The sequence below is a fragment of the Staurois parvus genome, unplaced genomic scaffold (assembly GCF_062004578.1).
Source record: "Staurois parvus isolate SC_StPar_1 unplaced genomic scaffold, SC_StPar_1.0 ptg000836l, whole genome shotgun sequence".
Classification (NCBI taxonomy): Eukaryota; Metazoa; Chordata; class Amphibia; order Anura; family Ranidae; genus Staurois; species Staurois parvus.
In genome coordinates this window covers 656,278-673,356 of record NW_028318632.1, presented here as the reverse complement: position 1 = coordinate 673,356, position 17,079 = coordinate 656,278, and positions in this window count along the sequence as shown.

The window sequence follows — 17,079 nt, the reverse complement described above, 5'->3', positions numbered from 1 at the left end:
ACCCACGACACTGACTCGGCTCACCCCCAAAGCGCTGTGGAAGAGGGGCAGAACCAGTCATACCTCTGGGCGCCGCTGATGCAGCCGCCGAGGTGGTGGACGCAATAAGTGGAGAAGCAGCGGGAGAGACCACCGGAGTGACTACCGGCCTAATAGCACCAGGAGCAAGGTGTGCAGTGCGTGCAAGCAGAGTTTGCAACGCCTGAGCGAACTGATCCAACAGGTGATCCTGTTGATCGAGTCTGGCGACTAGCGTTGGGAGCGAAGGCGTGCCTGCACCGTCAGGGTTCATGGCACTTGTGTAATGTCAGGGCAGGGGCCGAGGAACGGACAGGCAGGCCTAACAATGTAACGCACTGGCTGACGACAACCACCACCCACAGACCGAAGTCCCTCAGGGCGCGGAGTCTAAGTCCCAGGTTGCCCTTCACCAGGGCCCCTGATGGTGGGGATGGACTTGACGCAGCCAGGAACCAGGTCGCGGCCCCCGAGACACCTCAGCTGCGGTAATGGCCGCCGCCAATGGTGTGTAGCTGGTGGAAAAGACAAAAGAGTAGTCAGACAGGCCGGGTCAACAACAACGGGACAAAACGGTACAGGACAGCAGACGAGAATCACAGGTCACGAGCCGGGTTCAGCAACAGAGGGTCAGATCAAAGGAGAACGCAAAGAATAGTCAAGTAACAAGCCGAGTCCGAATCCAGGAGCGTAACGAGAGTCAGAACAGAGTAATAGCAACACAAAGACACAAGTGCAAAGAGCATGTGCGGACCACAGGCTTATATGTCATCAGCCACACCCCTCTGGGGGATAGACCTCAGAGACCTGAAGGCATAAAAGGATTCCCACTATGCTCAGCAGAAATCCAAGATGGACGCCAGCACATGGAGTAACATAACCTCAGGGAAAAGGTAGGACCTTGACATCAACTCTTGCCAGACAATTCACATGGAAACCTATCACAGTTTCTGAATTTAAAAACTTTTTTGGGTCTAACCCTCAACCTGGGCATTATAAAAAAGAATGAATTGCGGTCATATTTGTGCACAGACCCGATTCATCATAAGTCCATGTTCATTGCTGTTACATTATATGCCCAACATGGACCAGCAACGTTCCCACTGGGGAACCCAAAAATGCAGCAGGCAGTTCCACAGGCTGACAATAGAGCTGATCGGAGACTGGAATGCCTCCAATCATCTCTATGGTCTAAGAGACCGGAAGCTACGAGCATTTCATCATTTCCATTTTGCCGGATATAAACAGCGCCATTTTAAAGTTGGGAAAGCATCTGATCATACCAATCTTAGTGTGGTCAGATGCTTTAAGGGCAGAGGAGAGATCTAGAGTCTAATAGACCCCAGATTTATCAGAAAAGAATACCTGTCACCAGACACAGAGATATTGTGTTGAATGGGCCCAGACCCCATTCATGCTGTGTTTTGATGTGGGCTGTAAATGTTTTGCATTTATTTCCTTCTAAAGTGTGTTTTTGTACAATGATTGTGTGTTTATTATCTTTGCATTGTAATCCTAACACGTCAATTGCTCTGCTCTTCCAAATCTGCACTTGGCTATAGTTTGCTTGCTTATTTAGACTGAAATGCAGTTTCGTACAAACCTGATGAGAAATGTATGTGTGGGGGATTTGTAGAGGTGGGAGGTGTTTGTTATTTTAGCACTTATGTATTTTTATATTGAAATTTTGATCTGGAGCACCGTTCATTAGACGTATAATCTTTTAGATTGTAAGCTCTTATGAGCAGGACCGTTTTATTTTAGTAACATCAATCCTGCTTTTTTTTTTTTCGCAACAAGAAATTGACTGTACCTACTTGTTGCTGCTGTCCAAATAAATGTGGAATATGTATTTGATCAATAAACGTTTTGACTATGTATTTTTTTGGGAGGTTACTTCATGTTCAAGTTCAATATACTAGCACGCCTAACACTTACTTTTGCTACCTATATAACATGCCCAAATCTAGCTTGTTAGAGTACACATATGCAAGTATGTCCAAACTAACAAACCAAAAGCCCCTGTAAGGGAATTCACGTGAGACGGCTGGTGAATAGACGTGCGCATTTGCACAGAAATGCACGATCGTGCACATGTACGGTGAAGATTGGCGCCAGATGGACTATTTAAAAGGTGCCTCTGCATGTGCTGAGTGCTGACTGGTCTTCAGCTGTTCCCCATTTCCTGCTCTTTTCTGTGTGATTTCCTTGTTGCTGACCCGGCTTGTTCCTGACCTGACTCTGATTACTCTCCTGCTTGATATTGGTTTCTGACTTCGGCTGTGCTCCTGACTTTGGCTTGCTTATGATTTGGTACTGTAACGGACCGCCTGACAGTACCTCTATCAGTCCCCTGATAGACTCCGCACTCTGGGGAGGCTCTAAGTACCGGAGCACTTGTTCACCAGGGCCCCTGATGGTGGGGATGGACTTGGAGCGCTCCGGGACCAGGTCGCAGCTGCTAGGTATCTCTACCAGAGGTAGAGGAGTCTGCCAAGGGCTCCCGCGAGTTAAGAGTCTGATGTGAGGGAGCCCAGGGATACCTGAGGGATGGATGGATGGATGAGCAAAGTCAGAGTCAAACAAGCCGCGTCGGTAACTAGCGGGTCGGCGAGGTACAAGACGATAGGCAAAGGATAGTCGGGTCACACGCAGGGTCAATACCAAAAGATCAGATCTATAAGGGAACATCCAGGAGCAGAGTCAGGCAAGCCAAGGGGTCAGGACAGGAGAAGGCAACAAGGTCAGACAATCCAGATCAGAGTACTCACAACACAGGCAACAGGATACAAAAGACCATTCGGCAACAAGCATCTGTGCAGGGCTAGTTTAAGTAGCCCACCCTGCACCTGACAGGCGCCGCCTAGGCCCCAGTGCCTGCCTAGTACTGTCAAGATGACGTGTGCGCCTGGGTCCTAGTGCCCTGCTACCTGCACGTCTTGACAGACGCCTACGCATGTGTAGACCCATGCGTCGTGATGGTCCCTGACAGGTACCTTGCTTTCCGCCCGTTGATGACCCTGGCTATTCCTTTGACACAGCTCCTGTCTCCCATCCCTGCTTCCTAACCTTGCTCTGGTGCACACCTGGCGATCTACCAAACCAGCTCTGCATATCACTACTGTGCTTGACTCGGAGGTTCATCAGTCTTCCAAAGTCTCCAACTGCAAGAGCTGCAAACATCTGCTGGCGCTCTTGTCCCCCTGGTCCCTAAACACCCTCTGTTCCACTTCCAGTGGGGTCAGGGCTAGTGACATAAGTGAGGCCAACCTCGTCATTTCAGTTTCTAATCAGGTACGTGACAGTACCAGTCAGCCAGTGATGGAGTCTGAAAGGGAGGCCTCTGCAATGGGGGACATCTGTCAATCAATCTCTGCCTTGTCTTACATGGTGCAGAGTTTGCAAAGAAATCTTGAACACATGGAAAACCAACTACCAACCAAGTCAGATGTCTCAACAGCCATGAGTCCTTCTGCAGTCTCAGACATAACTACCCAGACAGAGCTCAGCATGATTCATGGAACTTCTCCTAAACCTCCGGGTTCCAATACCTGAGTTTTTCACGGGAGACCGCAGGAGGTTTCGAACCTTCCGTAACTCCTGTGAGCTATATTTTTCTCTGCTACCAAGAACCTTTGCATCACAAAGCACCAGAGTGGGATTCATTATTTCACTCCTTCAGAATGAACCCCAATCCTGGGCACACCGCCTTCGTGAGCAACATGATCCGGCTCTGACTTCTACGGATTTTTTTTTCTCAGCGATGTCACAACTTTACACTGATCCCTTCCGTCGTCAGACTGCGGAATCTATGCTTAGCAAGCTACAGCAAGGCCAAAGGCCTATAGAGGAATATGCAAACACAAATGCTCCTGCGCTTGGGGATGGACTCGATGCTACAACCACATTAAGAATGTCCTGGAACATGCACACCTTGCTGCCCTCAAATGGACCGGGGGAATCCAAATATACTGAATGGGGAAAGAACAAAAAGAGGGCGCACAGGCCTAGTGCATTACCATACAAAATGTTTAATAAAAAATAAAGTAGGTGTTGTACTCACAAACGACAATATAGTCAAGGCACATCATAAAAGAACAGCTGGATCAACACCGCGCTGAGTAACAGTCCGCAATAGGGAGTCCAGACATCCAAAAGGCTGACGCGTTTCGAGGACTTGCCTCTTCCTATAGAGGAATATGTCACCAAGTTCCGTATATGGAGTTCCGACACTCAATGGAACGAGTCTGCTCTCCGCCATCAGTTTCGCCTTGGTCTCTCTAATATCTTGAAAGATGAGCTTGCCCTATTTGGGGTACCAACCAGGCTAGAGAACCTGATAAACCTAGCCATTCAAATCGACCGACGGCTCCGGAAAAGGCAGGGCAAAAGAATTAGCAGGGGTGTCTTGATCTGCTCTGAAATAGAGACTCCTGTCCCCTCACCCACTGCTGTCGCATCAGACATACTCTCCAGCAAAAGGAGGCTTTGTAATTCTCCTTGTAGGAGCTTTTAGAGATCACGGTTATCCTCTGCTGAACGTCTTCGACGACAAGACTCCAACCTCTGCCTCTACTGTGGTGATGCGGGTCACTATGTACTGAGACAGTGATACCTCCTAAGCCCTCTCCGAGCTGTTTCCATATGATGCACCCACAAGGAACAAGTCAAACGCACCTCTCCTTCCTTCTTCACTTGCAACTTGCTGTAAGAACTATTTCTGTTTTAGCAATTATAGACTCTGGTGCTTGTAGCTGTTTCATGGATTCTACCTTTGCTCATTAATACAATATCCCTCTCTGTACCAAGAAACAAAGATTTTCGGTCCATCTGGCTGATGGCTCTGGTATCAGTTCTGGCCCAGTGACGCAAGAGACTATGCCAATCTTCTGCCACTCATCCTCAGGACATCAGGAACTTCTACGTCTGGATGTCATAACCTCACCAATGTTTCCAGTCATCCTTGGCATGCCTTGGCTAAGGGCGCACAACCCATCCATTAACTGGCTCTCTGGGGAAATCTTCTTTTCTTCCGAATACTGTCAGAACCATTGCATTCCAAAGGAACCATGCACAGTGACTCCTCTTCTTAGCATCCATCCTGATTCAGAGATGATGAAACTTATCCCTGCTGTCTACCATGATTACTTGGATGTATTCAACAAAAAGAGTGCCAATGCTCTTCCCCTGCACCGGCCCTACGATTGTCCTATTGAACTCCTACACAGTGCTGAGATCCCTTTTGGGCAAATTTACCCTCTCTCTGAATTAAAACTAGGAGGTCCTCCGGAATTACATAGATGAAAGCCTGGAAAAAGGGTTTATTTGGCCCCCTACATCACCAGTGGGAGCTGGCATCTTCTTTGTCGAAAAGAAAGATCATACTCTTAGACCATGTGTGGACTATTGTGATCTAAATAAGATCACAATCAGTCAAGAACTGTTATCCTCTTCCTCTGATTCCTGAATTATTCCAAAGGCTACGAGGAGCATGTGTCTTTTCAAAACTAGATCTGAGAGGTGTATTCAATTTAGTCAGAATTCGTTAAGGGGATGAATGGAAGATGGCCTTTCGAACACGCTTTGGGCACTTCGAATACCTGGTTATGCCATTTGGTCTTTGTAATGCCCCAGCAACATTCCAACATTTCGTTAATGATATATTCCGGGACTATCTTGATTTATTTATCATTGTTTATTTGGATGACATCCTAGTCTTCTCAAGCTCAATAGAACAACACCGGGACCATGTGAAGAAGATACTGGGTAGGTTACGCCAACATCACCTCTATGCCAAAGCTGAAAAGTGCGAATTTGAGAAACAGACCATTCAGTTCCTCAGACTTGTGATTACTCCCGATGGCATTGCTATGGATCCTCAAAAAGTGACCTTTGTATTAGAGTGACCCGTCCCAGGAGACAGGAAAGCAGTACAATGCTTTGTGGGGTTTGCTAATTTCTATAGAAAATTCATTAAGGTCTTTTCTGGTATCATTGCACCAGTCACGCAGTTAACCAGGCAACATGTTGCTTTCAAATGGACTTCTGAGGCTCAAGCAGCTTTTGAACAACTAAAGACCTTATTCACCTCTGATCCTATCCTGAAGCACCCAGATCCTGCTTTAGCTTATGTTCTCAAAGTAGATGCTTCTGAAAATGCTGTTGGAGCTATATTGTCTCAATGACAAGGACCCAAGTCCCTCCTTCACCCTGTTGCCTTCTTCTCTAGAAAGTTAAGCTCCCCTGAAAGGAACAGGGAGCTGTTAGCCATCAAGGCGGCCCTTGAGGAATGGCGCTACTTGCTGGAGGGAGCTTCACACCCTATCCTCATTTTTACGGATCACAAAAATCTAGAATACTTGAGAACTGCAAAATGCCTAAGGCCACGGCAGGCAAGATGGGCACTTTTCTTCTCCTGCTTTGTGTTTCACTTGACATACCGTCCAGGATCAAAGAACGGCAAACCCGATGCACTCTCACGCATGTATCATGACCCAATAGTACCATCTGAGCCTGATATGATCCTGCCAGCTAAAAACTTTTTACTCCTGCAAGCAGACCTTGTATCACAAATAAAGGAAGCTGTTGTTGAGCATCCACCCCCCTTGGAAATGCATCTTCAGCTAAGGGACGGCCTGTATCTGTATAAAGAACAGATTTATATACCGGATCAACTCAGGACTCTCATTCTTAAAAGATGCCATGACCATCCTTTAGCGGGTCACTTCGGGATCCACAAGACCTCAAATTTGGTCTCCCGTTCCTTCTGGTGGCCAAACTGAACGAAAGATTGTAAAAATTACGTTAGATCTTGCTCGGTATGCCTCCAAAACAAGTCTGATAGAGCCAAGACCTGGGTCCTATTGGAATCCCTTCCAGTACCTGAAAAACCATGGAGTATGATTTCTCAGGACTTTATTGTAGAGCTTCCCCCATCTGAAGGGTTCACCACCATCTTTGTCGTGGTTGATCGTCTGTCAAAGATGACCCATTTCATACCCCTGAGAGGGACTCCTGCTGCTGAGATTGCTTCTGCTTTCGTTAAAGAGATTGTGAGGTTACATGGTATTCCCAGCAATATCGTATCCGATCGGGGAGTGCAGTTCACCTCTAAGTTCTGGATAGCTCTGTGTGAGGCACTAGAGATCGAACTTCGCTTTTCTTCTGCGTATCATCCACAAACGAATGGGCAAACTGAGAGGACAAACCAGACCCTTGAACAGTATCTACAATGTTTCTCTTCTTACTCACAGGATGACTGGGTGTCTCTCCTTCCATTGGCAGAATTTGCATATAGCAATTCCATCCACTCTGCTACCAAACAGTCCCCTTTTTATGCCAACTATGGATGCCATCCTTCCTTCCTCCCTGAAATGCCAGGGGAACCTGCTGTCCCGGCGATACAAGAAATGCTGGATTTCCTCAATAGGAATGGTCAAATGTTACGAGAAACTATTTTGGAGGCTCAGGCAAATAACAAGGGATTTTTTGACAGAAAAAGAAGGGGGAATCTGAAACCAGGAGATAAGGCTTGCTTATGATTTGATACCTCGCTGTCCGCCTGTTGATGACCCTGGCTATTTCTTTGACACTGCTCCTGTCTCCCATTCCTGCTTCCTGCCTTGCTCTGGTGCACACCTGGCGATCTACCATACCAGCTCTGCATATCACTACTATACCTGAATCGGAGGTTCATCAGTCTTCCAAAGTCTCCAACTGCAAGAGCTGCAAAACAACATCTGCTGGTGCTCTTGTCCCCCTGGTCCCTAGACACACTCTGTTCCACTTCCAGTGGGGTCAGGGCTAGTGACACAGGTGAGGCCAACCTCGTCATTTCAGTCTCCAATCAGCCCCCTATTGCACCACAAGACAATGTTATGTAGCAATGAATAGGTCATGTTCAATGTGCTATTCTTTTTCTACAATTCTCTTAACAGTAATAAACTAGGCCCGCACTGTATGTTGACTTTGGGCCTTTGCCAGCAAAAATATATTCGCCAATGGTAAATAAACAATGTAGTGGCAAACATATATTTGCAAAAGCGAACATATAGTGGCGCCGCCCAGAGATGTCACTATGGCGCACAAATAAACGTCAAAACGGCTGTCGGGGGAGGCGCTCGAGCGGCTGTCATACCGGAAATACATCATCACCTTTGCGGAAGGACGTTCACGCACACCAGGAAGTGGTAGTGGGGAGTGTTAGTGGATGGGAGAGTGGTTTGTGAGTTTGAGTGTACTTGGTGATTTGATTTTTGGTGGATTTCAAGACCACAGCTGGACATGGCAAGATCTCTGTTCTCGACCGAGAAGCTGATCCTCATTTGCAAAGTAAGTGTGGCCATTGCAACTATGTTCATAACATATGGGGGGACAGGTAATTGCAGCTTTTGGGGACCTAGCAGAATGTCTACTTCCTGCGTATCTGCACATTAGCTCGTGGGTATTGATGGGTCACTGATATTAACCATCACACCAGCTAGGCCTTCATGTTTAATCTGTGCATATATGTATACTGAGCACCGTGCCTTAGTGTACAGTGCATTAGTGTCAGGGCTCCGGGTATGACCAGAGGTGTGTGGCCTGACACAGGGAAACACAGACTTCAGTTAAAGCATGTAAGACAATATAATTTATTAAGGCAACAGACAAACGCAGTGCAACAAACTAAACCCAAAGCTAACACAAATACGTACAACAAGGTGCAAAAAACCCAAACCTTAACTGATATATATATAAAAAAATATGGAGCACAACGTAGTCAGGCGGGCCGGGTCGGTAGCAAACGGGCAGACAAGGTACAAGGAGTAGGCAGAAGATTGGTCAGGATTAGCAGAGGTCGGTGCAGGCAGAGTTCAAGCAGAGTCAGGATCAGGCAGGAAGCAGACAGGATGCAGGTACAGGAGCTCATGGGAACAATACACCAAGGCCCTGAGTGCAGGCCTGGCCATTCCGTAAATACACCTCCTGCAATCAGCCTCAGGTGATGGCTTGATTGCAAGAGTGAGCTTCTGGCTGCCGAGAGCACCCGCTGGCCAGCCCTGGTACTGCAGCCCGAGGCAGTAGAGTCCCACCACCATTGGCGAGTCCATTCCTGACAATTAGTGTAAAATGCATTAGAGTACAAAGCATTATAGTGTACAATGTGTTGGTGTACAGTGCATTGTGCTCTAACGCATTTTACACTAATACACTGAACACGCTAACGCATTTTACTGTTTTAGCGTAAAATGTGTTAATGTGCAATGCGTTTGAGGGTACACTGCATTTGCAATATTGGTGTATGTTTATTAAGCAGAGATAATTGATCTCATTTCAGTTTTCAGGGAAAAGTCTTCTCCTCTGTCCCCCTGTTTATGAGGCAGATGACATTTGTTCTCCAAAGGAGAAGAGAGGAGAAGTTTTTTCTCTGAGAACAGCTGAGATCTGTGTAGATGGTTGAGGGGCTGCATGTGATCTCCTGAGATAATTGTGATTACATTTCACCTGAGGTAAACCAGTGAAAGCAAAGTCCCAAAAACAATTGCATGAAAATAATAAGCACTGACCACTGGGATTTTTTTAAGGCACATTTTGGCACATTCCAGGATAACACTGATGCGGTGTGCAATTTGCAGCATTTTCTGTGCAAATGCCGCACCGCATCACAACCGCACCCCGTTCATGCCACCACCTGTGTGTATGTGAAGTTAACAGCACCCCAAAATTGGTCCACAAAACGCAGTGCGATGTGCAGAATCGGATTGCATGGCTATTCACACCCATGTGCAGACCATACAAAAGGGTCCTACACCTTTTTGGACCGGATGCGGTGCAATTTGAGCCGTGCCAAATGTATGCCTCCAATCACAACGCACACAAATCGCATGTGATTTGCACAGGAGTGCGGTTCCTGTGAAAATCACATGTGATATACCGCATCGCATATATGTGAACCCAGGCTAAATTTTTATTTTGGCTCCTTTTTATTGCGCACTTTAGCAGTATTTAAGTGCATTTTGCAGCTGTTTAAGATGCTGTATATTTGTAACATGCATTTTGATGTGGTGCTTTTTTATGTGCATTTTTGCACTTTTCTAAACACACATTATACCAGTAGACAGCTGCCACCACCCATCGTGGTTGGCCAATATCCCCAAAGGTCAGTTTATGAGGATCAGGAGAAACTGTACAGATTTAAATACTTACCATTCACAGGCCCTGATCCTCAAGCAGAGATTTTTGAAAAGGGCTATGATGAAACAACCTTAAATAACACTTTGAGCCTGGTGACTGATATGAACAGGGACGACATGCTCAGGAATAGTGATAGGCATGGGCAAACTAGAATATGCCCCTTTGTCACTACTTTTTCCACACATCCTAAAAATAGATCCATTCCTGTCCCAAAGTTATTCGATAAGCCGGAAATCATATTTTGGAAGGCAGTTGCCTTAAGGAATCAAATAGCGCCTAATGTGGTCAACCCACCTGAAAGTGTTCCCCTATTTTCCAATTTAAAGGATTTTACCCATGTAACCAGTGCGTTACTGTATTTATCAATGCAACAATACCAGAAAACAAAGAATTACTTCCTATACATCCCAAAATACAGGCAGATCATATAACATTGATAAATTCATTTCATGCAACAGTCGCTATGTACTGTATTTTTCTCTCCATAAGACGCACTTTTTTCTCCCAAAAAAGGGGGGAAAATGTCAGTGCGTCTTATGGAGCGAATAAGGAGCGGCCGGTCCGGTATTCCCACCGCCGCTGCCGTGTCAGAATATCGGGCCGGCCGCTCGTCTCTTCTCTAAAGCAGGACCTTACCTGTTCCTCGGTCCAGCGCTGCGAAGGTTTCCCATGTTGGCATCTTTAGTGTGGGCTCTTGGCTGTGACAGCCGGGTGCCCAGTGCGCATGCGCAAGAAGCGCTGCGCTTTGTGAATAGTACGGCGCCTTCTGGGACACATGACAGGTCCCAGAAGATGCCGGACCAATCACAAAGTGCAGCGCTGCTCGCGCATGCGCACTGGGCACCCGGCTGTCAGACAGGTGCCCACACTAAAGGGACGACAACTCCGCGGAAGTGGGAGCGGGTACTTGTCAAATTCAGGTACCCACTCCCCCTCCCTCCCCAAAGGTCAGCAGTCTCTGGTCATCTCCTGTACTGTCTGCAGTCTCTGGTCATCCCCTGTACTGTCTGCAGTCTCTTGATCATCCCCTGTACTGTCCGTAGTCTCTGGTCATCTCCTGTACTGTCTGCAGTCTCTGGTCATCCCCTGTACTGTCTGCATTCTCTGGTCATCTCCTGTACTGTCTGCATTCTCTGGTCATCTCCTGTACTGTCTGCATTCTCTGGTCATCTCCTGTACTGTGTCCGCAGTCTCTGGTCATCTCCTGTACTGTGTCCGCAGTGTCTGGTCATCTCCTGTACTATGTCCACAGTCTCTGGTCATCTCCTGTACTATGTCCGCAGTCTCTGGTCATCTCCTGTACTGTGTCCGCAGTCTCTGGTCATCTCCTGTACTATGTCTGCAGTCTCTGGTCATCTCCTGTACTGTGTCCGCAGTCTCTGGTCATCTCCTGTACTATGTCTGCAGTCCATTGGTTCAGAATATTTTTTTTCTTGTTTTCCGCCCCTAAAACCTAGGTGTTTCCACAATAAGTACCCCTCCACACTCAAATTTGTGGGGATCGACATTGTAACACCACATTGGAGGGGCACACACAAAAGAAGGGCTGTCTCACAACTCGAAACTAAGTGGATTTTCGAAATAGGCACTTTATACCCCGCTGGACATAATATAGAGGTGGATGTTAATTGTTTTATCAACAATAGTTAGACCTAGCTTATATGCCGGTCCACATATATACCAACATTTATAGGTATATGCATGATCTTAGTACATTGTTCTTTCGCAGGGGGTTTACTAGATATATAAGTTCATTATAGTAGTTTTTAAGAAGCTTTGTCTCCTTTTTACATGGATTTCATTCCTATCTGATTCTATATTTTATTAGATGTATGAATGCGATTTGTTCGGGACTTTTTAATATTCCAGCAACACCCCTCCATTATGTTATTATTCCTCTTAGGTTGATCCCACTATTTTAGATTTTACTCCATTCTATTCTACATTGGTTTTTTGAGGACATGATATTTTAATATTATTTATCTATGTATGATGGAAACGTATGTTTTTTGCTATGGATTTTTCAATATTTTTTACATTTCGATCCTAAGCATATTCTTTTAACATCCTCCTTTTTATCTATCAAATTTTATGTATTTATCCGGATTTTATATGAACCTTTTTGATGAGATTTTGATGATAAGATTTCTATATGCTAACACACGGGTACCGTTGGGTTAGATATATTAAAATTTATTTTTATATACATTCATATTTGCCCATGTCTGTACAACTGGGGTGTATCCCCTTATACCACAGGTCATATATTCCCAGTATGGCTCCACTGTATGGGTCTGTAATATACTCTGTGGCCGCTTGAAAGGTGGGCTGTAATTATAAACCCCCTTATCGTTATGGAGTTCCCGGAGTTTTATTTTGTCACTTTTGGAATTTTGTGGCTAATTGTTATGAAGTAAATTGTCCTCCGATTTGATATTGATGCTTTCCCTGCAAATCCATGGTAAAATGGCGCCCCTGCATGGGGTTTTTCCCTTCACCAAGATTGCGTCGGCGTAGTGCGCATTCGCCATCTTCCCTATAAATTTAGACGGCACACGCCATGGCAGTATTGGCATCCCCTCTGAAGACTTGCGTGGCACGAAATGCGTAAGGAGGAGCCAATTCACCGTGACGTCACGCCGCGGAGCCTCGTGCAGGTCCGGCGGCCATCTTACTTATGGACGGTTAGTCCTGTAACACTGCAGTTTTTTACCCTGGATTCACCATTTTACTTGTTATTAATATACTTATTTTACCTATCTTTTTGGAATAAAAACTTTATCTTGATTTACTACACTATGGTCACCTGTTGTGTGGCTCCCTTGTGGAGCTATTGATTTTTAGAGCCCATCCCAGAGTCGTGATCCTATCCTAGTATCCAGAGGAGGGTGTTCCTGTAACACAGGCTGCAACACCCATCCATCCCTTAAAGGGAACCTCTGGCTGATTGGATCCTCATACTACCCAGGAGTACCTGCTGTGGAGGATAATCCTTTGCCCGGCCTAACTCTGGTGAGTACGTTTTTTACCACACTTTCAAGCACAAGCACTGAAGCATCGCTGCAGTTGACACTTTAAGCACGGATTGTCATTTTCTGAACTTTTATTCATTTACCCTATTTATACATGTATTTGGTCATTCATACGGACATTATTATATTTACTAGCACTGCACTTGGATTTATATTTATGATTGAGGTTTTATCTGGTCACCTTTAGTGCAATAGCTGCTTTTACTGAGAGCTCTCACTGATTTATATATATTTTTATCCTTCGTTATCGCCTGGCACAGGGGGGGTTATCCCCCACGCAGGCTGCAGATTATGGAAGGTAAGCACAAGCTCTGGAAGCTTGGACCTCATGACCTTGCCATTATTGGCATCTCCCCACTGATCTAGAGTGACTGTCAATTGTACATTAATGCCACATTGTTTGCAAATGACATAGTAACCATTTGTTAATCACTAATAGAGCTGTCTTTGGTGTCATTTGATCCCCAATGGCTGTTTTTTCTGATTAGAGATTTTGGCATACAAATATTATGGCTTAGATGTTCAAAAACATATCCCATCAAAATCTCAGTCATCATATTTTTGTTTAAAAATTGACAGAATTGGACTTGGTTTGAACCATTAAGTTAAAATAAGTGTATATTATGTATGCTTTTTGCAAGTTGCAGAGTATACAAATTATGGGATATTTCTGCCTAAAATGCAACTCCATGATGTACTGACAGCCAATCTCATTTGGGGAGGCCCCATAAAATGACAGAACCGTGGAAATATGAAATATTCCACAATGCATAGTACGTTAGTATTAATAGATGAATACAGTATTAGAGAGAGGGGAAATCAGTTTTTTTTTTTGTTTTATTTGGGGGGGGGGGGGGGATTTCATAATCTTGGCTTGTCCTTAAATTGAGGATCATTGTAACAGAAATGTTTAACATTGTCTTGCTTACATTACTGCCATCTGGTCTTTTTGGTGATCTGGGATAGTCTACAGCCAATCATATTGTACATGGTGTTGTGATTGGTCCAAATACCATGTGATAAGTGTGGTCCAATCCCATTAGGAATTCCAAGAGTTCCTAATATATGAATTGACATTGTGATCATGTCATTGCATAGCAAATACATGATCACCAAGCTTAACAAATCATCCTGCTACCATGAGTTGCTATCAGCTGTAGTGCAGTGGACAAAGTTGGGGAAAAGGATGCAGTCTGCCCCACCGGATGCACATCCCAAGTCAAAAAACAACAAAGTAGGGACATGAACACAATTATGCATGTATGTGTGGCCTGACCCCAGGAAATGGACAGTTGTCATTCAGCACTGTGGACTTAGCTTTGGCACACAGGTTTGTGAGAAATTAGTAAACTTCCGACATGTTTTTAGGTTGCAAATTTAAAAATTCTGGCATAACTCTCACATTCCATCTGAACCTAAGGAACACATTCTCATAGGCCCTACTTTGTCCTGTTACCATCAGATCTGCAGGAACACAGAGTTCTCATCCTCCCCTGGTCCACTCACCCCAGTCAGATTGAACCCAGACTTCCCCCCCCAGGTATGTCGCCTGCCTTTCTTGCGGGATCTGGCCTCACAGACGGCGTGAGTTTGTACCACCTCTTCAAAGATGGATTACTCTTATTCAGAGACCTCCTTCTGCATAAATGGCCTACCTTGACCTTAACGCCGGGGATGTATAGACAACTCCACCACTTTATCCACAGCTCACCACATTTAAAAGAATATACTAGACATCTTACCCCCTTTGAGAAATTTTGCTCAACGGACTCTCCCCAGAGACATGTTATATCCCTGCTCTACACATGTCTCGAAAACACCAGTGACCTCTCAACTAGGAAAGCTTGCAAGGCCTGGAGCACTGACTTACAAATCCATTTTTCGCCTACCGACTGGGATCACATATTTGAACACATCCACAAAGGATCTATATGTGTCTCCACACAAGAAAATAACTTTAAAGTATACTCTAGATGGTATAGGGTACCATCCCTGCTTCGTCGCTTCGACTCCAACATCTCTGATTTGTGTTGGAGATGCCATCAAACGACGGGTACACTCCTGCACATCTGGTGGGAATGCCCATTGTTATAAAAAATAGTGAAGCGCTAACAATACAGTACAAAACACAAGAAATGTAAAATAAGCATACACATGACAAATACATTGACATAAACAAAGTGACAAACCAAAGTGATGATCCAAACGGATCGCATAAAGTGTTGCTGATGGTGAACAGGTACAATCTGTACTCTACCAAGTGTTCTTTCAGACCTTTTCTTTTCACACCTGTTATACCACCCTATCATTCATTCTTCACCAACCAAATAGAGCAGGCATGTCCAAAGTCCGGCCCGCGGGCCATTTACGGCCCAGGGGTCGATTTAATACGGCCCTCCAGCAGCCCTCCTTGCTCTGTGTAATGTGGCCCTCCCACGGCCCTCCCTTCTATGGCAGACAGTCTTCTGCTTGAGAGCAGAGGGCAGTGTGCATGCCTGACTGCGGCGCGTTCTCCCTGGTCTGTGTATATGCGGCTGTCGCACGGCCCTCCCTTCTGTGGCAGACAGTCTTCTGCTTAAGAGCAGTGCGCATGTGTGACTGCGCCGCGCTGGGAGAGACAGAGGACGGTGACGTCAGGGCCGGGCTTCCAGCGTGAAGTGTGTTTCTCTTCCCCTCCCGGCTGCCGAGCAGAGACTTCAGCTCCAGCTACCTTTTTCACCCTTCACATTAGTGCAGGTAAGTTTTTTTTAAATTTATTTTCAATACATTGTGAAAACTCAGCTGTCAGTTGATCTTAATGTTATGAAATGAAAATTATGTCATTTGCAATTAACTTGGCATAAAATAATTTATTTGCATTTAATTGTAATGGTTCAAAGAATGTTCGGAAAAATGTTCGGCCCTCCACCATGTTCACTTCATCCAATCTGGCCCTCTTTGAAAAAAGTTTGGACACCCCTGAAATAGAGCATTTACTTCCACAGAAATATGACTAACTGCAACTATATCACTCATTAAAGCTATAAATACTGTGACAGTATGAACAGCGAGGTGATAGAGGGACGCTATGTGTCACCTCACATACGCTCATACCTGGCAGTTTAGGTGGAGTCCACTCCGGGTTTTCGGGGCCACAGTTAAGGAGGTCGGTCCGGACCAGAGTTTGGGCTCCACTGATGACCACCAACAGGTGATACAAAAAGGGCAGGGCTGGAGCAAGGAGTTGCTCGTGGCCTGGGACTCAGAGAGGTATTCTGAGAGAGCTGTGTGTGTACTATACCTACAAGAAAAGGTTTGCTTTTGTTTTGTTTGGGTGACAGGGAGAAGCCCTTCACCTCTGAGAGAGGAAACGTCTCCTGTTTAGTTAGTGCCTGGATGGCAAGGGTTTATTTTGATGTTTTGTTTATTTTGATATTTTTGCAAACCTTTTAAATAAAACTGACAACCAGTCAGATTTTAAAGAAAGCCTGCTGTGCGGTCTACCTTTTTCCCAGGGAAGGAGATCCCCCACCTGAGCTAACCCCACAATACGTAAACCATGACTTTCACAGCATCCAAAGCTTTCCCTACCCTAACCTCCATATCACCTTTATCACTTAGAATTGCTGACATTCAAGCAGTGACATGTACTGTACATACATAGAGCCTCTTTCCTCTGCATATCCACTGGTCTACATTATATGCCTGACGTAATGTTCTACCCCATTTTGACTTGTATTACTGTTTATAATATGTCCCGTCTGCGAAACGGGAGGCAACATGTCATGTTTATGTTATGACTGTGATCTATAGCTGTATATGCTCTATATGCTATTTTGTTTCTTCTTATATTAATAAAGTATTTTTGGAAAAA